Below are 21,604 nucleotides of genomic sequence, written 5' to 3'. Positions count from 1 at the left end.
TTTTTACTATTTTATTTACTATTATATTATTTATAATGTTATTGTTATTAACTCCACCAAGGTTTTTACTTAAGATTAGTACATGTACAGTTTGTAAATATCCATGAAGTTTAATAAATATTTCAGAATTATATTGATTAATTGCTTTATTTGAATTATGTTTAACCTACAATAATAGATAAATTCATTAAAGTATAGAAATAAGGTAATGTTATTAGAAATATACTTAAACTTAAGCATATTTTTGAGTCTCTTAAAACTTTTTGCATAAGTATACCCGAGCCTGATTAAAATATTTCATACTTATTTTAAAAATAACATCTTAGAAATGATGTATTAGTTGTGAACTTGCAAATGACGTATTAGTTGTGAAGTTTCAAATGACGTATTAGTTGTGAACTTGCAAATGACGTATTAGTTGTGAACTTGCAAATGACGTATTAGTTGTGAAGTTTCAAATGACGTTGCGAAAAATAGTTTTAAACTAATAACTTTAGTCTTTTTTTTTTAATTTATTTTTTTAAACTTTCTTTTGAGTATTTTTAAACTTTCTTTTGCGTAATTTACTGTCGTAGCCTATAAAAAATAATTACATGACCGGGACTAGAAGAAGACAAATTTAGTCTTATCACCAAGCCCCAAAAACATTAATAGTTATTAGTTAATATTTATTTTATTAATAGTAATTAACGCCATTACATTCATAAAATATTGCTTTAAAAAAACAAATTAAAAGTTTTATTTAGTATTTTGTTTCCATAAAATGTATATAGTTTTTAAAAAAAGTTGCTTTTAAATAAAAAATAAATAAAAAAATTGAAATAAAAACTAAACCACAATTATAAAATAGTGTTGTGGTTTATTCTTATCATCCAACAAACGTCTGACAGAGTCACCCTATACCAAACTTCATACATGTACACTAGCATATACCATTTGGAGCTTACCGGCTTTTAATTGACAGAGTGTCTATTGGTAGAGAGAAAGCTCGTGTAAACGTTAAGTAATTATACTGGGTCTGCAGCCGGAGTGAAACAAACTTATTTCGAATTTGTTTTACGTCGGCTGTAGACCCTCAAGCAATTAAAATTTTTAGGAGCACCTTAAGTTTTTTTCACACTTAAACCACTTATAAAAACTGCGTATGTGTTTGCACACCTTTTTTCATTGGTAAAGAACACACTGGCTAAACACCCAACTTACCCGCCTTACTTATTTTATGTTAACTTACTTGTTAACTGAGACAAAATTTAAATAACATGCTTTATGACATGTTAAGTAAGCTAAAAAAACACTCAATAACTTTTAATAAAAAGTTCTTTAACATGCTTCTCTTCCCTCGACCACCTAGTAAAAACGCTTTTCGATATTTATTAAAAATTATTGACGTTTTTAAATCATTTGAATTTCATAAACATTTATAATTAATTTTTTTTTTTGTTGGTTAACATAATTCAATTTTCATGAAGGAGGTGATGCACCTATTTTCTAATTTCCATGGAGGAAGTGGTTTTACTTTTTTTAAAAACATTTTCGATTAATTTTATACTTTAAATTACAAAAAGAAAATCGAAAAACATTAGATCGAAACAATAGAGATAATAAATATTTGAAAAACTGTAATTAATCTTTATTTAAATACGTTAACTATTTATTAGTAAAAATAATGGTTTGCAACAATGGTAAAATAAGTGTTTAAACCAATTTAATTTTTGTTGGATGTTTAATAAATGCATCTAAATTGTAAATAGAAAGCAAGAATTCTATTATAAGTTATGCCTCCTTTATATTACCATTACTTCTGTGTATAAAAGGAAGGTTAAAAAGTTTTATCTTTAGAAAAGAAAGTTTAAATCAGAAAATAAACATTTTCTTTTATATTGCAAATGTTTACAACATATTAATTGACGGTTGACAATTTTATAATCTGATTTAAAAGTTTGTATCTAATTTAATAATTTGTTGATGGTTGTGGTTAACTAATAGAACTCAAATTTTTATATTGTAATATTTGTAAATAAAAAAAAAATAAAGTCTTCTTTTTAAAATATAATGTCAATTTTAATAAAAAATTGCGTAATTTCTAATTGAACCTATTTTCTCGTTATTAACACAAAAACTGTAATTTCCCATTTCTTCTCTACGTAGTTAATATATTGTTTAAAGTTTAATGCTACTATGGTAACAGTACTTATCTGTTTTATACAAATATTGTGAGGCTAATTAAAAACAAAAAATAGTTATGAACTATTATGAACTGCTATGAACTAGATAAATCAAATTTCGAACGATATGTTGAAGTGGTCAATAACAAAAGATACACTTACAGATCAACAATCATCAAAAACTAGAAGAAGATCTTATTGTCGACCTTTGTCAACGGGTTACTTTGATGACGACTTTCACTTTGCAAAGGAAAGCAACTTGTCAAACCAACGCTCACTTAGTAGTTCGAATATTGCATATAACACAGCGGAGTTTAGTAGTTCTTCTCAACCAGGTGATAATAACTTTTTACAAGCAAATTTCTTAAATTTAAAGGGAACGGAAAAGTTATCGTCACAAAAAAATCAGTTGAACAACAGAAGGCGGGCATCAACGTTTTGTGCTTCAGAATTAAAAGCGCTCTCTATTGCAGCTCATTCCTCGAGAAGAAGATCATCGAATCCCTTAATATCAAATGTTTTACCAAATGTTCCATGTCCAGAAATTTATGTTGAAGATAGCGATGGAGTTTACTATTCAAAAAACGTTCTTTCAAAAGAAGAGTTGGTAGTGTGCTCCTCAGATAAAAAAATGGTTTACTATAAACAAAAATGTGATTTTTCTGAAACTTGTCCCTCAAATGTTGATTCATCTTTAGAAGATAATCAAAGTTATCCAATAACCCAAGTAAGTTCTGAGATATTGCGCACGACAAATAATAAAGCAGACGCATCAAGTAAACCTTTAGAGGACGAATCAAAAACATTTCAAAAAGTATCAATTCCTATTTTCAGCAACAATTTAACTGAAGATAATGCCCCTTGCTCTAATATCCATTTAATTAAAGACGATACCCTTTGCTCTGATATTACCACAACAAATATGGAAAAAAGGCCCATAGAAACAGTAGTTGTAAACGAGAAAACCGCATTTAATGCAAATCAATTTTTAAAAAAGATCAAAGAAGAACATCTTAACGAATGGAAATGCAATATGATTTTAAGCCATAAGTTCGATGAATATTTAAAACAACAAAATAAAGAAAAGGAATTAAAAAATAATATGATTAACGGAGATAACCTTTCTATATACTTATTTCATCTCTAAAAAAAGTTATTTTAATAATTGGTTAAATTAAATCTCAAGCCGGAAGTAGTCCGGATGTTTATTAAGAAAATTAAAATTATTTTTAAAATTAAAATATTTAGTACATAACTAAAACTTTTTAATATAATATAACATAATAAAAAATACATGCTATATAAAATACATTTTTGTAAATTGTTATTTTGTCTTTTTAAATTATTTTTATTTTGTTTTAACTTTAAATTGCTTGCTATTTGTCTTTTTAAATTACTATTTTTGTTAACAGTTAGATGAGCTTTAAAAATAAAAAGTTTGAGATAGAAAATGTATTAAAGCGTAAATTTTAATTACAAAAAAAATCAGAGTAAAATGTGCCACGTTGCGATGTGCGTAAACAAGTTGATGTGTGTATACGGAAGCAAATAAAAGACATAATGTGAAGAGTGCATATTATTGGGCTAATAACTGTATACCAGGGTCCTGAAAATCAACTTGGTTCGCGAATCAATTGCTGCTTCGGTTTGGGATTCGATTTAAAAAAAATGGTTTAAGTGTTTTTATAAAACGTTAAAAAAGTTATTAAAACATTATAATTGAATTTCAGTAGCAACGAAAAATTGAATTGTCATTTCGGAAACCCATAAAGTGCGCTTTTTTTAAATTTTTGGAAAATTTAGAAAAACTTTTGAATCTCTTAAGAGTATCTGCAATAAACAGAAATTTCAAAGCAAATTACAATTCATTAAAAGGCTTGCTAGGTTTACGAATAAGCCGCGACTAAAGTCGGCTATTTATAAGCTATAATAATATCTTTTTCAAATCAGTTGACAGGTTTCTGAATTAAACGATTCAACTTGTAATATAAACTTAAGTTTATATTACTTTATTTTATAAATTAATTTTATATTAAAATATCATGGGAATTAATTTTAAATTATAAATATAAAATTGATTCCCGATTAGGGCTCCGTTCGAACAGAGCGAAGCACAAATAAGTTGCGCAAAAAATAATTTACTTTTATACTTATGTATCAACACTTTCCGATTTATTATTATTTATATCGTCATTTATACAAATTTAAGAGTATTCTTGTTTTATAAGTTTCATCACCATTGACAAAAAGACTTCATCTTGTCCTCAAGACCCTATAGTAAGCGTATTTCTGCAAGTTTCTCATTATATAAATTTACAACGGCAATTCCACTGTTACTTTACGGGACATTTTGATTTTTATTTAACGTCACATTTTTACAGGCCCGAAGGAACAAAAATTATATTGGGGGGGGGGGGGGTGCTGGATCATGGCCCCGAAAGAGTTTTAAGGACCTTTTTTTTTCAAGTCATTTTTCAGTCAATTTTTCAAAACTATTTATTTGAAAAATTATTGGGGGGCAAATGCCTCTGCTGCCCCCCGGTCGCTACGGGCATTGTTTTAGATATATATTTTTTATTTTAACAGATTAGATGTTTATATACTAATAAATCATCCCAAAATCGTTTTTTTTTTTCTTGTATATTGAAATTTTGTTCAATTATTATAAGTTTAGGAATGATAGTTTATTATATGTTGTGTTACTTACGGGACGAAAAAAAATATTGCATTAAATCTGTTGTTTTCAGTTGAATATTTTAAGCCAAATATTTTACCGACATAAACTGGCTTCCTAAATTAAATTAAGTAGTTGTTATTCTGCGAAAAAATTATTCAAAAGATGGTTTTAGGTTGTCGTTTTTTTTTACGTATATATTTCGCCGTTTAAAAAATGCTACAATACCAAAATGTATAAATAAATAAATGGCCGTGACAAAAAGAAGACAAAAATAGTCTTATCACTAAGCCCCATAGTTTACATCGTATTTTTACATTATAAAGCAGTAGATTTATAAGATCAATATTTTATTATACCGTTAAAAATTAATTGAAATATATTTGTATTTAATTAGCAAAAGTCAAAACACACACACACACAAAAGTGACAATTTAATAAGACAATAAAAACCTTCAAGATGTACAAAAAACAAAACAAAAAAAATTATTTATAAGATATAATATATGATTTGAAATAAAGTTATAAAAAGTACTGTTCGTGGAAATAATTTTATTGATTGTTAATCAATAATTATTAATAGGATTAAGAGTTATTTTTTACACTGTTTAAGTTAATAATAACAAGAACAGAAAAAAGCAAACCTTGTTCGCATAAGGAAATTAAAAAGATAAATAAAAAATAAAAACCAGAAAATAATTAAAAAGGAGATAAAAAAAATAAAAAAGTAAAAAAAAACTTTAGAAATAACTAAATTCATTGTCAATAGTAAGAAGTTTTTGTTTAAGTTTTATTTAAACTTGTGAAAAGAAGTAGTAGTTTTGATGTCGTTATTAAAAATAGAATTCCATAGTTTGGGTCCTCTATTTGTAATAGAGAATTTGGTGGCCGTATAATAGGTTTTGTGTTGAATGTAGTTTTGATTAGAAAATCTAGTAGAGTAAACATGATTTATTTTGTTAAAAAAGGTATTAAATATTAGAGGTGTCATTTTATTATCAATTTTGTTCATAAAAGTAAGTATCTGGTAAATATTTAGTTGATAAACATTGAGTATATTTAGTTTATTAAATAAACCTTTTGAGAGCGTTAAACTGTTTACGTTTGAAATAATTCGTATGGCATGTTTTTGTCTACTGAGTAGTTTTTTTATCTTGGTTGCGTTGGTGCTGCACCAAGAAATGTTCCCATAATTAAGGTAGCTGTGAATAAAAGAAAAGTATATGTTTTTTAAACAGTTTTGGTCTAAAAACCTTCTAGCTTTATATAATAAGCCAATATTTTTTGATATTCTATTTTCCAGAGCCGGAACCAGCTTTTTTTCGACTATGAGATATTTAACTTCCAGACATGGAGCAAATGCCAAACATTTATATGTTTATACTTACGTCAAATAAGGATGCTTTGCAAAAAATTGCGATGATTGGAGGCTGGGAACATAAAAGCCCCAAATTTTGTGCCCCTCCCCCTAACCCAAACGTGAAAGCAACAAGTTAATGAAATATTTTTTGTACTGTTCTCAACTAGATTTATATTCATCGATAAATTTTAAGTTTCATAGTATTATCTTTCAGCGTTCAAAAATAATGACCATATAAAATTAAAACCCCCTCAAATTGAAAGGGGTTTAAACTTTATATGGTCATAGTTTCTGAAAGCTAAAATATTTTACTATAAAACTTAAAATTTATCGATGAATATAAGTCTAGTTGAAAACAGTACAAAAAATATTTCATCAACTTGTTGCTCTCACGTTTAGGGCAGGGAGGGAGGCACAAAATTTGGGGCTTTTTTGTTCCCAGCCTCCAACCATCGCAATTTTTTGCAAAGCATCCTTATTTGACATAAATATAAACATATAAATGTTTGACGTTTGCTCCATGTCTGGAAGTTAGCTATCTCAAAGGCCAAAAAAAGCTGGTTCCGGCTCTGTTGTGAATCCGCACCCAGGGTGCGGATTCACAACTTTTGCGTAACTCTTGCGTAGCTGAGCAAAAGTTACGAAAAACTTACGCAAAATATTTTTTGCGTAACTATTTGGTATTCACAACTTTTTCGCAGCATTTGCGTAAAGTTAAGGTTGCGCATGAGTTACGCAAAACTTAGGCAAAAACTTACGCAAAATTTAAGGCAAACATTTTATAACTATTTGTATAAAGGAAGTAGTTAGTATTACTAATTCTTTTTTTATTAAGACACACAGGGCAATGTGACCAAACAGTGAATGTTTCTTTTTTAGAGTCAGGGCATAAATTTACTACAATTATTTTGTTGTTGTTATTGATATATTTAAAAGTGTAGCAAAACCATATATTGGGGCTATTCAAATAATACTTGACATTCTTATAAAGGGTGGAGGTGTTTGAAAGTGTCACCAAATATCACATGGGAGAGGGGGGTGGTTAGCCACAGTGTGACATGACAAAATTTTTAAAATATAAATTCTAATCACAGCGGAATAGTAAACCTTTAGCATAAAAGTGCAAACTCAAAGATATATTTGTTTAAAAATAATGTCACGTCACAAATAAGGCGGGGAGATATTGTTTAAAATGTTACATATACAAAGAAGAGAGTCTAGCAAAAAAGTGTTTCGTATTATTTGAATAGCCCCATATAGCATATACGTGCAATTACTCTTAAAAGTAATAGCATATATAGCATAAACAATCTTTCAATCTATTTTGTATATCTATTAGCAAAATAATCAAAATAATTAATAATTGGATTAAAAATGAAACAAATAAGAGTCGGTTGGTTTTTTAAATGAAATATCGATTATTAACAAAATGCTACACATCTATTATTTTAAATATAAACATTACAAGCACTCATTAAGAAGTAATTCGGGCATATTTATTCAAATCCAAATTGGTAATATAAACTGTATTATCCTGGGCTTATATAAGATAATAATTCGGCTTCCTGAATGAGGCCATCAGTGAATGCCCATTGGTTTTATTTAACACTAACTCTAAACCTGCCGCGAACCTTATTTGTAAATATACAGAAAACTAGCTAAAATATACAGAAAACTAGCATTTAAAAGAACCATTTTTTCTCTTTTTAATATAAAAAGAAAAACAACATGAGATTAATATTTTGAGGCATTATTTTGGCGCCCATACCAGTCCTATGATACCAAAAAGGTCTGGGTTCACACAAGATCAGATCATGCTACTTGTATTTCATTGCTTCAGGATGTTAAAACAAAATGCTTTAGTTTAGCAAAAATTTCACGTTCATAAAAAAATAAAGTGCTAAACTAAAGTGTTTTTTTTTTAATTCTTGTTTTCATACTTCTCATACCCTAGGGTATAAGAAAAAATCATGATAATTGTTAAATTTTCTTTTCAGTGGTCTTGTTTTATAATATTATTGACTTAAATCGAAATCACTTTTATTTACAATAGGGAATGACGGTTTCATTAAACAAAGAAATTGCTTCAATAAATTCAAGAAATACATTTGATTGCATTCTAGTATATTGTCAGAAATATAAGAAACATTTTGATAACATAAGCAAAAGTTCAAAAACTTTTCCATAACATATTATGAAAAATACATTGTATTTTTCATAATACGTTATGGAAAATGTTTCAATCGTATTATTTAATAAAAGTTGAGTTTGAATTAAAACCCACTTGTTTTTTTGTAAGTTTTTTTTCAGTGATATTTCAGATTGAGAATTTATGGTATCATATTTGCACGAATAAAAACATGATTTTTATATTTGATGGATAGCCTAAAGTTAATTCTGTGAATCAGGTACGTGCAGTATAAAAAAGATTGACTCTTTGACTGAGCAAGTATTGATTAAATCACAACAACAAGTATTGTAGTAGGTTTTTAAGACACCAAATACAGTACAATCTAATAGCTACAACCAGTGTGAACAATATGCTGTCATCTCAAGAGTTGTAATACTATTATCCACAGCAACAGTTAATAGTTCTACTGAATTGTGAAAAGCGCTATTACTCCATTTGGACTAACTGGTGGATCAAGGAACTTTTTATGTGCTCTTTGCAATAACAAAATACAACAATGAGATTTTATATTGAAATACAAAAAAAAAGATATACCAAAACAGTTTAAACTATTACAGAATATGTTTATTATTTGCAAATAACAATATTATTTACCAAAAAATTAGGCTTTAAAAAACAATGCTCTTTTTTTTAATAACTTAAATTATCCATAGATATTATTATCTCCTGATAATTGAAATAACTAAAAACAGAGCATTATTATTCAAAATAATCTTAATATTGTTAATACCTTTGAATAACTGAAATTATCAAAAAAACATAGCATCATTATTCAAAGTAAGTTTAATATTTAGGTTATAATTCTTTTTTACTTCAATAGCCTGATTACTCAGAGATAACTTTAGCATTATTATACTTTTAAATAGTCTTGTTCACATTTATAAATTTAAAAAAATAGATATCTGAAAAACTAATGAACTGATTACATATTTTTGTGAATTTTGTATCTATGTTAGCACAAATATTTTTTTTTACCTTAAATATAAGGTTAAAAAAATATACAGACAATCTATATAATGGATGGTTCACTATCTCATAGCCTAGATATGAGAGAGTGTGAGAGAGAGTCTCTCTCTAACACAGAGAGAGTGAGAAAAACGCTCTCTCTTTATGCTAGTTATGCAAGTTAAAGTATATACTTCAATAATATTATTGTATATATTTTTGTATAATATAGTATAGATAGTATAGCATAGATTTGTACCATAAGTTAATATAGCATGGAATCATCATATAGTTTTGATGTATGATAATAACAAGTTATTATGTTAACTTATTTAATAAGTTATTGGCGTACTACAAAACTATTTGATATATTCGTACTATGGTCGCTCTCCTTGTTTTAGCTAGGCTATGAGAGAGTGAACCATCCATTATATAGGTTGTGTGTATATTTTTTAACCTTAAATTTAAGGTGAAAACAAGTTTTATAAAATAAGTTTATGTATATATAAAATAGTTTATGTATATACTGCTATTGTTGTTGTTGCTAAAAAGAAAAACTATAATTGTATTATTTAAATAAATAACTTAACGCATAGCAGTATAAAATTAAGATAAAATTATATTTTATTTGCAATAACAAACAAAATCTGAAATGTTTCATAATAATAAAAACGCTATTTTTAAATATTATTAGATGATTTAAAGTTACGCCTAACTTAAGTCAGAAAATAGCAGACGTAACTTTTCTTGCGTAAAGTTTGCTGAGCACTTTTTAGGAAAATGTTGTGAATACCGTTTTTTAGACTTTTTGCGTAAGTAATAACTTACGTAAAAACTTAGGAATTTCGTAAGTTTTTGTTTACGCAAGGTTTGTGAATACCACTTAGCGTAACTTTGAACTTAAGCAAAACTTACGCAAACTTTACGCAAATTTTGGACTTACGAAAGTGTTGTGAATCCGCACCCTGTTTTCTATTATACTTATGTGTTCACGCTATGAAAGATTTTTGTCTAGCAATACTACTAAGAACGCGCACGAGTGCTCTCTTTTTATAATTAAATTATCAATACAAAGATAGTTTTAATATAATAATTTTTTTTTGTGGAGTCAATGAAAAAGAGTGTATTTGGTTTTAATTTTTTTTTTCATCAAACGCTTTAAGTATGTCATGAATAAGGTGAATAATGGCATGGTCAGTGAAATGTCTTAACTTGAATCCGAGCTGTTCGTTGTAACGAGTGTTATTACTATTTAGAAAGGAATAAAGTCTATTTTACATAATTCTTTCTAGCGTTTTTGAGAAACAAGGAAAAATTGATATCGGCCTATAGTTTACAACGTTTGAAACATCACCAGATTTGAAAATTGGTACAACTTTTACAATTTCAAGTTTTTTAGGACAAACGCCTTGTTTTAAAGATAGATTAAAAATGCGCAATAGTGGAATATATTTTATTGATTTTTAATGATGCGACTACTGATATCGTTATATCCTAATTTTTTTTTAGGTTTTAACAAAAACATTGCATCCAACAGTTCTCTTTCCGTATGTTCATTATTGACCATTACATTGGTATTATTAGAATTTAAAAAAGATTCGAATTTTACTTTTGTCTTTTCTATTTTTGATGCTAAGTTAGAACCTTCATTACCAAAGTACTGATTGAACTGTTCTGCAATTAAAGATTTATCTGTAATAAGTTCATTATTTTATTTAAGATTGATTGGAAGGCTATTACAATCAAGAAATTTTTTTTCCAATTACTTCTTTAATTATGTTCCAGATCTTTTGCATTTCATTTTTATGATTACTTAACTGTTCAGAATAATATTTTTTAGAATGTCTTCAAATTGATTCAAAAAGACGCTTATAGTTTTTATACTTGGTTTTATTTTCAAGCGTTCTTTTTTTGATAAATTTATTATATAAACGTTGTTTTTCTTTGGACGACTTTAGAATACCCTTTCTTATCCAAGGATTTAATAGCGTTTTTGCTTTGACAAATTTCGTAGTCTCCGGAAAAACTTTGTTATAAACTTTTTGAAACTTGTTAAGGAACATATCATATGCTTTATGAACGTTGTAATTTTTTAAAAATGATTCTAGTTTATAAAAGATAATTGGTTATGAAAATAGTTTATATTAGTTTCATTTAACTCAAGTTGTTCTTTTCATTTTTTGGGCACTAAAATTATCGCACTGTAGTGACACTGGAAAGTGTCAGAAATATCAGATTTATATATTCCTGTTTTAGTTTTGGTATTTATAAATTGATTAGTGATTATTTAATCAATTGCAGTAGCACTTTCTTTGGTAATTCGAGTGGGTTTATTTTTTAGTGAAATGTAACCATTCTGGAAAATACAGGTTAAAACATTTTTTATTTTGTTATTTGCATCATACTCAAGAAAGTTGAGGTTAAAATCGCCCACGAGGTACACGCTTTTATTTGATCTTGATTCTGTTTTAAGTATGTTTTCAACGAATCTTCAAATAGTTTTATTGTTCCAGAAGGTGGAACAATATGTAATGTATGTAACGTAGACAATAATATTTTTTAAGCCTGTATGTAACGTAGACAATAATATTTTTTAAGGCTTTGTTTGCAATTTCAATGCGCAACGACTCATAACTGCTTGTGGTTGAGCATAATTCTTTTTTACATTCACATGCCAAATAGTTATTTATAAAAATACATAATCCCCCATCTGTCTTCTCAGAGTTCCTAAACTGATGAATTGCTTTATAATTTTGTAACTGATAATTTGAATCATTCTCAATATTAACATCGTGACACCAAGTTTCGCTAAGACAAATAACGTTGAAATCAATTTTGCTTTTATACAAAAAACTGCTTGAATAATTCAAAATTTTTTTGAAAGCTTCTCATGTTTAAGTGCAAAAATGAGAACAAATTAATATCTAAACATTCAATAAAGTTTTCCGATTCTATATCAAAGTATATTGGATTGTAATTTCTAATTTGTTCTTTATAATAGTTAATATCAGGATCAGAATCTTTATTCAATAATATTGTTTTTTTTTTTGAATTGATTTAAATTCAGTTTTTTGGAAAATAGTATTTTGACTCATTGTAAGGATAAATGTATCAAATAAAAAAGTAATAATAATAATGAATAATAATGTAAATATATTATTAAGTATAATAAAATGTATTTATCAAAAGGTTAAAAATAGAAAATGTGATTGAGCGCTGGTTTGCTTTTTCCTAAAATCTTTCACAATGAGTTTATTGTAAATAATAACAGAATACTTACCATTCTTTCTGTGTTCCTTCATCATGTTTAGTAAATTTTTTCTTACTTCACGTGTTTCGCTGGGAAAATATTCATTTATTTAGATTTTCGATCCTTTGAGTTTATTTGCTGTCTGTAACACCTTTACTTTGTCCTTATAGTGAAGTAATTTGACAACTATGGTTCTGGTCTTGTATTCTTCATTATTTCGGGTTCTGTGAGCTCTTTTTATATTAATAATACGTAGATTACTCTCGAAAAAATTTTGAACTTTTCTTTCAGTATCATCCCAATTTTCAAGTTTGTTTTCGATAAGTCCATCAATCCGAATACTGTTTCTTTTTTGTCTGTCCTCCAACTGTCTTAATTTTTTTTACCTATATCATCGATAACGTTATTATTTTTACTTTTTATCTATAAATCTTATTTTTATTATTTTTATTTTTTATTTATTATTTTTACTTTTTAGTTATTGTTTCTACTTTTTATTTATATATCTTAAATTAGGAAGTTTAGTCACGTGACTTTTTATTGCAGAAAAAAATAACGTAGTTTGGTTTTGAAAAATTTCGTCCAAAAAATGGAAGAAACGATTTTAGGTAGTTGTCGAAGAATGAAAATTACAAGTTTAACCCATGAAAATTTACCCACCCATGAAAATTACAGATTTAAATACATGTTTTGGTATCGTTTTTGTCAGAAAAGAATGTAGAACATTTTTTTAAGTGAAGACGACATTTTACTTTTGAATTGAAAAAGTTATTTACTGTTAAATGATTCAACTTTGTTAAAATACCTGTTAAATTAGATAATTCATCCGTCTTCACATGAAAGTAGGTTCTGCAACTATTTATTTATAATGTGTATGTATCTTTAAAATTTTTCTCGTGGTTAATTAGGGTGGACTTTTTGTTTTCTAACTGGCAATTTGTAGAATTTCCCCCGTTTCACTAACATGAGTAAGCGCAGTCAAAACTATGTGCCAATTTCTGCGTTAGATTTTTTTTTTATGTGTAAAAAAATGTGCACGTAAAAAACTAACAACGACAAAATATTTATTTTCCTCCAAATTTACAATCATCTAATTACAATAATATATTAATAATAATATTAATAATAATAACTAGTTAATATCGACTTTTTTTTGTCAAAACAAAGTAAACATTATGAGGTTGTTAACAACAAAATATTTTCATTAGCTTATTTTTTTTTTGAACATTATATTTTCCCGTTTAATAAAAATATTCAACCTACATAAATTTGCAAATAAAATACCAAGAAGACATTGATTTATCTTATTGCCGAGCATCGTGTTACAATACATATTTTTTACAAAACTTTTTCCAAGAGTATAAAGTATAAACTAAGAAATAAGATAAACTTTTACAAAAATATTAACATTAAAATAAGATTGTCTTAATTAAAAGGTAATGCCGTAAACAAAGTAGTATAGATTAGGGTAAATCTTTAAGTATGCTCATATTACCTTGGTAATATGAGCATACTTAAAGATTTCTTAGATGTAAGCAGAGAAGTTAAAGTTGCTTTGTATTTTTCAAATCGACTTTATGTGGTGATAACAGGAGTCAGTACAATTAGAGTAAATTTATATGCAATAATTAGCGGCTATCATCTAATTAAATTTTTAAATTTAATTACATAATTAAATTTTTAAATTTAATTAGATGATAAATTTTTTGAGCTGTTAAAATAATATAATTTCGCATGAAAAAATCTGTGGCGCGAAATTTGGTCCTAAAATAATGAAATTAATTTTTTCATAAAGAAAAATATGTTAGCTAAAAATCCAATCTATTTTTGTTTAAAAAACAATGCATAGAAACAAGTAGTTTTGACTTTATTTAAAGATGTTATTTTTGTGTAATATGAGCATGCTCAAATTCCCCAGTGTTTCCCATAAAAACTACCTGGTTTAAAGTCCTAAAATAGCAGTGGTTTTAATTGCTTTTCGAATAAAAACAAGACATAGTAAAAAATTTAATATTTTAACCATACTAAATATTTTTCTTTAACTTAAATTTAGAAAAAAATAATTTTTATCGTTCAATGGTTTGAGTCAATAAAATTGAAAAAATAACAAACTAATTTTTTTTTTTTTGTTGCGAAAAACGTTGTAGTATTGTTTCAACAAAAAGTGGCTTTAAATTTGATCTTTTAATGATAAGTTTTGTTAATAACAAATCATTATATTCAAATAAATTAGTTTTATTTGTCAGGTTGGTATTTTTTTACTTAATTAATGTTATTTTTTTGAGCTAATACAAAGTGCTCATACAACCAAATGGTCTGGTTTATATGAGTACCTTTGCCCACGTTTTTAAAACCTTTGATTTTTTTAAGAAAAAATTTCAGCTGCCCAAATATATAAGTGGATCATGAGTAGAGATCCCTAAAAATTGTTTATTCGAAAAAATTTTGGATCCAGCATAACTATTTTTGAAAATATTCAAATTTTCGTTTAAGGTGCTCATATTACCATAATCTACCCTAGATAGAACAAAAAACAAACCAGCAAACAAACAAAAAAAAAAAAAAAGAAAGAACTAAAAAGTTAAAAAAAATATATGCGATTAATGATAATGATTAATGTCAGTAATTATTTAATTTAGTTTTTGAATATACAGGGTTATCAAATTTAAGGTAAACTTAAATTATTTCATTTTATTTAGTTTTGAAAACTAAATAAAATGAAATAATTTAAGTTAAAACTCGGTTTCTTCAAGCCTTGGTACTTTTCCTGTGAGACGCCTCATAAACAGTATGATAATTTTCATTATTAAACTGGGATGTTTCAAGCAAAGACTATACAGTATCTCTGATAAAACAGTTCACAAGTGGTGAAAAGTCATCACTGGTTAATTCATTAGGAAGCAAAGTGGGTTTAAAGACTTTATTATGTTTTGGTAACTTTGGTTTTGAGAAAAGCTTAGCTCCTTAGAAGAACTTAAATTTTGAAGAACTTAGCTCCTTAGAAGAACTTAAATTTGCAACTAACATCGAACAATGCTAAAAAGTGTTCCTAATTTTACCTGTCTTAAAAACGAAACGAACTATACTACCACAGCAAACAGTTCAGGAGTCTGGAGTCATAGCATGACATGACATGAGCAACAGCACACAGGCAAAATTTCGTTGACAAGTGCCATTTTGCAGCGGACAAAACAAGTGCAACTTTTTTGGTTTGTTTCATTTTCTTAAGTCTGGTCCGTGTCAACGTCACGGAAGTTTTTTAATAATTAAAGGAAGTATCCAGAAGTTTCCAGAAGCATGCAGAAGCTTCCAGAAGTTTCCAGAAGAAGCATCTGGAAGCATCCAGTAGCATCCAGAAATATCCAGAAACATTCAGAAGCATCCAGACGCATCCAGAAGCTTCCAGAAGCATCGAAAAGAAGCATCTAGAATCTTCCAGAACAGGTTCGAACAGGTTCATTTTATTATATAAGAGACATGTAAGTTGACATGTAATTCAGTCAGTATATGGAAGTCAATCAGTCAGTATTATCAAGACAGTTTATTGAAGTGAGTTTTATCAAATTGTTTTATCAAAGAACATCAATAAAAGAAGTGAAATACAACAAGTGATTCATTACATCAATACAGTCCACATCCAACCAAGACGTTGTGTTCCACAAAGCATTATTGTATCATCACAAAGTAATTGTAACACGGTAAGCCTTGAGAAGCGTGATTATTTATTTTTATTATTTTTATGACTTCAAATGCAAAAATGGCTCCCGACAGTCTTGGATTGGAACTAAGAAAGAAAATTATTGGCGATTACGTAAGTGGAATGTTATAAACAAGTATTTGTGATAAATATCGCGTGAAAAAATGGACCGTATCAAGACTATGTTCCAAATATCGTTCTACGGGGAAGTTGGCAGCAGATAACAAAGGTGGAAGACCGCGTTCCACCACTTCTAGAGAGGATTCTATGATCGTCAAATCCGTCAAGAAGAATCCCTGGATATCATCAGTCGAGATACAAAAGCAATTAGTATCGGACCGAACCTGTATCGGACCGAACAATCAGACGACGTGCTGTTGAAGCCGGATTGTTTTCTCGACGTCCTGCAAAGATACCGCTGATTTTACTAAAAAACCAGAAGAAAAGACTCCTGTTTGCTACATCTCATATTGACTGGAATGTGCAGAAATGGCGAACTGCCCTGTTCAGTAATGAGTCGAAGTTCAACATCATTGGGAGCGATGCCATTTGCCGTGTACGTCGACCGGCCGGTAAACGCGTCGATTTACGTTACTGTCATAAGACCGTAAAGCATGGTGGAGGCAATGTAATGGTCTGGGGGTGTTTTTCTGCTAACTAGTCTAGGTCCAATACATTGAAACAATGAAATAATGGACCGTTTCATGTATAAAAATATCCTGAAAGATGTTATGTTACCTTATGCTGAATGGAATATGCCAATAAAATGGATTTTTCAGCAAGACAACGATCCAAAACACACTACAAAAAGTAGTCAAGCAGTGGTTTTAAGACAACCAACTATCGGGGATGGATTGGTCACCTCTATCTCCGGATCTCATCCCTATCGAGAACCTGTGGGAGATCGTCAACCGCAGAATTAATCGTGAAGGTGTTCATAATAAGGATAAACTGTTTGAACAAATCCAAAAGGCCTGAGCAGCGATTCCACAAAGTTTCATTGATCACCTGATCGAATCTATGCCTCGAAGATGCAAGGCTGTGATCGACAACAAAGGATTCGCCACGAAATATTGATAGCAAAATACGGCTTGGTCACCATTTTGTCGAGTTGCACTTGTTTTGTCCAGAAGGAAATCAACTTTTTTTAATACTTTTGATTAATTTGTTAATTTTCGTGTACAAATAATAAACTTTGTGATGAATAAAACTTGAAGAACTTTGTCTCTAAACAGTTACATAGTTATTTCTTTAAATTGAAAAAATGCAGCACTTTTATATAAAGAAACTAAATTAGCATTATTTGGTTACACTCGTTTTGTCCGATACTGTATATGCCGCATTTAAGTTTTTAAATTTTGATTATTCTATTTAGATGTTGCAAAGTTATAACCGTGCAAATTCACAACCTCCTCGATTTGAGAGGTGGAAACTTTGCGTAGTCACAATTTTCGAACACTAAAAGATGATCAAGTGAAATTTGAATCCTGTTGATGAGTTTATATATATGTATATATATATATATATATATATATATATATATATATATATATATATATATATATATATATATATATATATATATATATATATATATATTTATATATATATATATATATATATATATATATTTATATATGTAAATTTTTTTTGTTCAACTTTAAACGTTTATAAAATCGAAATGATACTATAATTTATAGTATCATTTCGATTTTATAAACGAAATTGTGAATGAAATTTATAGTATAAATTTCAAATTTTTTTAGCACTGATTTAAATATATTCTATATATATTAAATATATAAAATATATAAAATTTATAGAAAAATAAATATTTTCATACTTTAGACACAATGTGTGCCGCATAAACGAAAAAACAAGATAACATACCAAAAAAAGCATATAAATACTCAATGGCAGTTAAGGCTATGACGTTAAGGGGAGACCGAGGCAAAACGAAGAGCAGGGTAAGATGAAGAATTTTTTAAACTTTCAGCTTTTCACTAAGGGGCAGCATTAGTTGGATACTTCTGGCTCTCCTATAGGCTGTTCGTTAAAAATTTGAATGGAGTTGCTAAAACTGCCAATTTTGTATTAGCTGTGAAGATTTTATTGCTTACCCCTCATACGTTATAACTCTTATACGTGTGTTAATAAGTTCTGCTGAAAATATGTTTAACTGTTTTCAGTGTTGTCATCTTGCCCAAAAGTCGAAGTCATTTTGCCCCAGTACAGGAGCAAGATGACGATTTGTTGTGAAAAAATAAAATTATCTTTTGCTTCTTTTATTTGAATAATTAAACTTTAGTATCACAATAGACTACTCTAACTTGTTAATGTAAAATTAATTTTACTATCTTTGTGAATTATAATTTATAAATTAATAAGACAAAAATTGTTAATTTAGTTATCTTGCCTCGGTCTTCCCTAGCCGTGCACACGGATACCTGCCCGTTGGTTATAGCCCGTGTTTAAAATTCATTTCGTTCACTTTAAAATTTTAAAATTATTAATTTTTTTAAAACAATTTAATAACAAATTTTAAGGTATAGCCGTAACAACAGGTGTAAATAGTTGTGTTGTGCAATAACAGTAGATATTGCACTGTAAGTATTTTGAAGCTCTTTCATAGAAATCCAAGTTTCAGTTAACAAAAAATTATATTAATATTAGTGCGAAATTGAGGTGGGGGCTAGAGGAGGCTATGGCCCGGGCCCCGCAGTTTTTAGGAGCCCAATTCAATAAAAAAAGATGCTTTAACTCTAAAAATAAAGTTTTTGATTATTGTCATGGAATGAGGCTTCCTGATTTAAAAAAGCTCCGGGCACCAAAAAGTCTTAATCCACTACTGATTATTATAACTAAAAAATTTTTTGTATAAAAAATATTTAACCGCCTGTTCGCTCGACGAGTATCCAGACAGGCATTTTCAGAATTTTTGGCAATCCTAATGGCAGTGCAATTTTAAACAAAATTAAAGTTCTCTACCCCAAAATTTACCAAAAATTTTTATTGACCATAATGAAATAAAAAGAGATTCTGTAACTAAATACCTGGGGGTTTTCATTGACGAGAACATCACATGGAAATATCATATTAACTATGTCTGCTCGAAAGTTTCAAAAAGTATTGGAATTCTATATAAGGCGCGTACTCATTTAGATAAAAATAATTTAACTAAACTTTATTATTCTTTTATTCATAGTTATATAAGTTATGGAATTATTGCCTGGGGTAGTACTGATCAAAGCAAGTTACAATGTCTCCATCGCCGTCAGAAACATGCGATTCGTGTAATTAATTTTGCGGATCGGTTCTCAAGTTCCTCAATATTTTTCAATCAAATGAAAATCCTCGATATTTATAAACTAAACGTATATAAAAATTTATCTTTTGTTTATATGTGGAAGTAAATACCTGGGGGTTTTCATTGACGAGAACATCACAGGGAAACATCATATTAACTATGTCTGCTCGAAAGTTTCAAAAAGTATTGGAGTTCTATATAAGGCGCGTACTCATTTAGATAAAAATAATTTAACTAAACTTTATTATTCTTTTATTCATAGTTATATAAGTTATGAAATTATTGCCTGGGGTAGTACTGATCAAAGCAAGTTACAATGTCTCCATCGCCGTCAGAAACATGCGATTCGTGTAATTAATTTTGCGGATCGGTTCTCAAATTCCTCAATATTTTTCAATCAAATGAAAATCCTCAATGTTTATAAACTAAACGTATATAAAAATTTATCTTTTGTTTATATGTGGAAGTATGATTTATCTCCTTTAATTTTTAAAGACCTTTTTATTTTGAAACCTTTAAGCAAGTTTAACATGAGGAATAATAACTATTTAAATAAACCACTCTGTCGAACAAAGTTCAATCAATTCTGTATCACTTATCGTGCAGCTCATATCTGGAACAAAATTATTTTGCCTAACTTCGGCTTACCCCTAACTTATTCTGTTTATAAAATTAAATTAAAAGATCTCATTCTCTCTATTGAAAATATCTTAGAATATTTTTAATTTGTCTTATGATATATAATAATTTTGAAATGTATGTTCAATCTTTGTTTTATACTTGTTGACAATTTGTTTCTATTTATCTAAGTACTATTTTAATATTTTTATGTTAATTTTTTACGTTCTCTTATTGTAAAAAGGCGTTTTTATAATACTTTACGTACTCTGTTTTGTAAAAGGCTTCTGACGATAAGATCATTCGATCTTCTCTTAGAAGCCTTGTTTGTATTTGAAAAAAAAAATATGTAATTTATATATATTACGTCAAAAATGTAAACAAAAAACTTACGAAAAAAAAAATTAAAAAAAATAAAAAAATAATAGTATTCATATTTTTCACACTTCAAATTTATACTGTAGAAAAATAAAATATAACTTGGTATGACAAAGCAGGCTATAACTTAAAAGTATGTTTACTTTGAATTGAAAAAATAACTTTTTTTAGGTTTTTTTTTGAATAAATAAAAATTCCTATTTAAACACAAAGGTTTTAGAAAAGTAGTAAAAGTGCTCAAATTATGCAAACCATATGATAAAATGATTACTTTAAATTAGCCCCTCCACCTCCCCCATAAAGGGTTCTACTGTAAATTCTATTGGAACCAGAGGTTATATTTAAAAAGTAAATTAAAGAATGGTATCTGGTGTTGTAGTTTATTCCGTCATTCGACTACTTGCCTTACCGACGTTCTCATAATAAAATGCAACATTAAATCGTAAAAAAAAAAAAACGTTGTACAAAGATGTTCATTGGACCCGTATATAAATAACAAACACCACAAGGGACGAATTAATTGATCGCGAATTGAAAATTCGAGTAAAAGTTTCTGGTCTTCAAATTTTGTTTTTCTTATGATCACTTACGATATTGTTTCAATAGTTTGCAAAATATATACAAAAGTTTTCCCACCATCTAATATACAGAGAGTATTTCGAGTAGCTGGCATTGAACAACTTAATCCAGAAATTTTTGAAGATGATGAATGTTGACCATAATCAGTTACAGATCGTGCTGCTCCAAATGCAGTAAACACTATTTTTGTGGAACCTGAAATGACTGTAACGCATGTTGAAGGCACTTAGCCTGATATACCTGTAGTACTTTATGAAACAAGTTTTTTGAACAAAGTATTGCTTCATTATTCTCAAGTTTTAAAACCCGAAAGCATCTGCAAGAAAAAGAAGTGTAAAAGTTAAGCAACTAAAAACAAGGATCTTGGCTGAGACTCCAGAAATGATACTAATCAGAAATGAAATTCGTTCGCCAAAAAAAAAGAAAAACCCTAAACCAAA

The sequence above is a fragment of the Hydra vulgaris genome, chromosome 04, assembly GCF_038396675.1.
Source record: "Hydra vulgaris chromosome 04, alternate assembly HydraT2T_AEP".
Lineage (NCBI taxonomy): Eukaryota > Metazoa > Cnidaria > Hydrozoa > Anthoathecata > Hydridae > Hydra > Hydra vulgaris.
The sequence above is the reverse complement of the archived record's forward strand: the minus strand, read 5'-3'. Positions refer to the sequence as shown.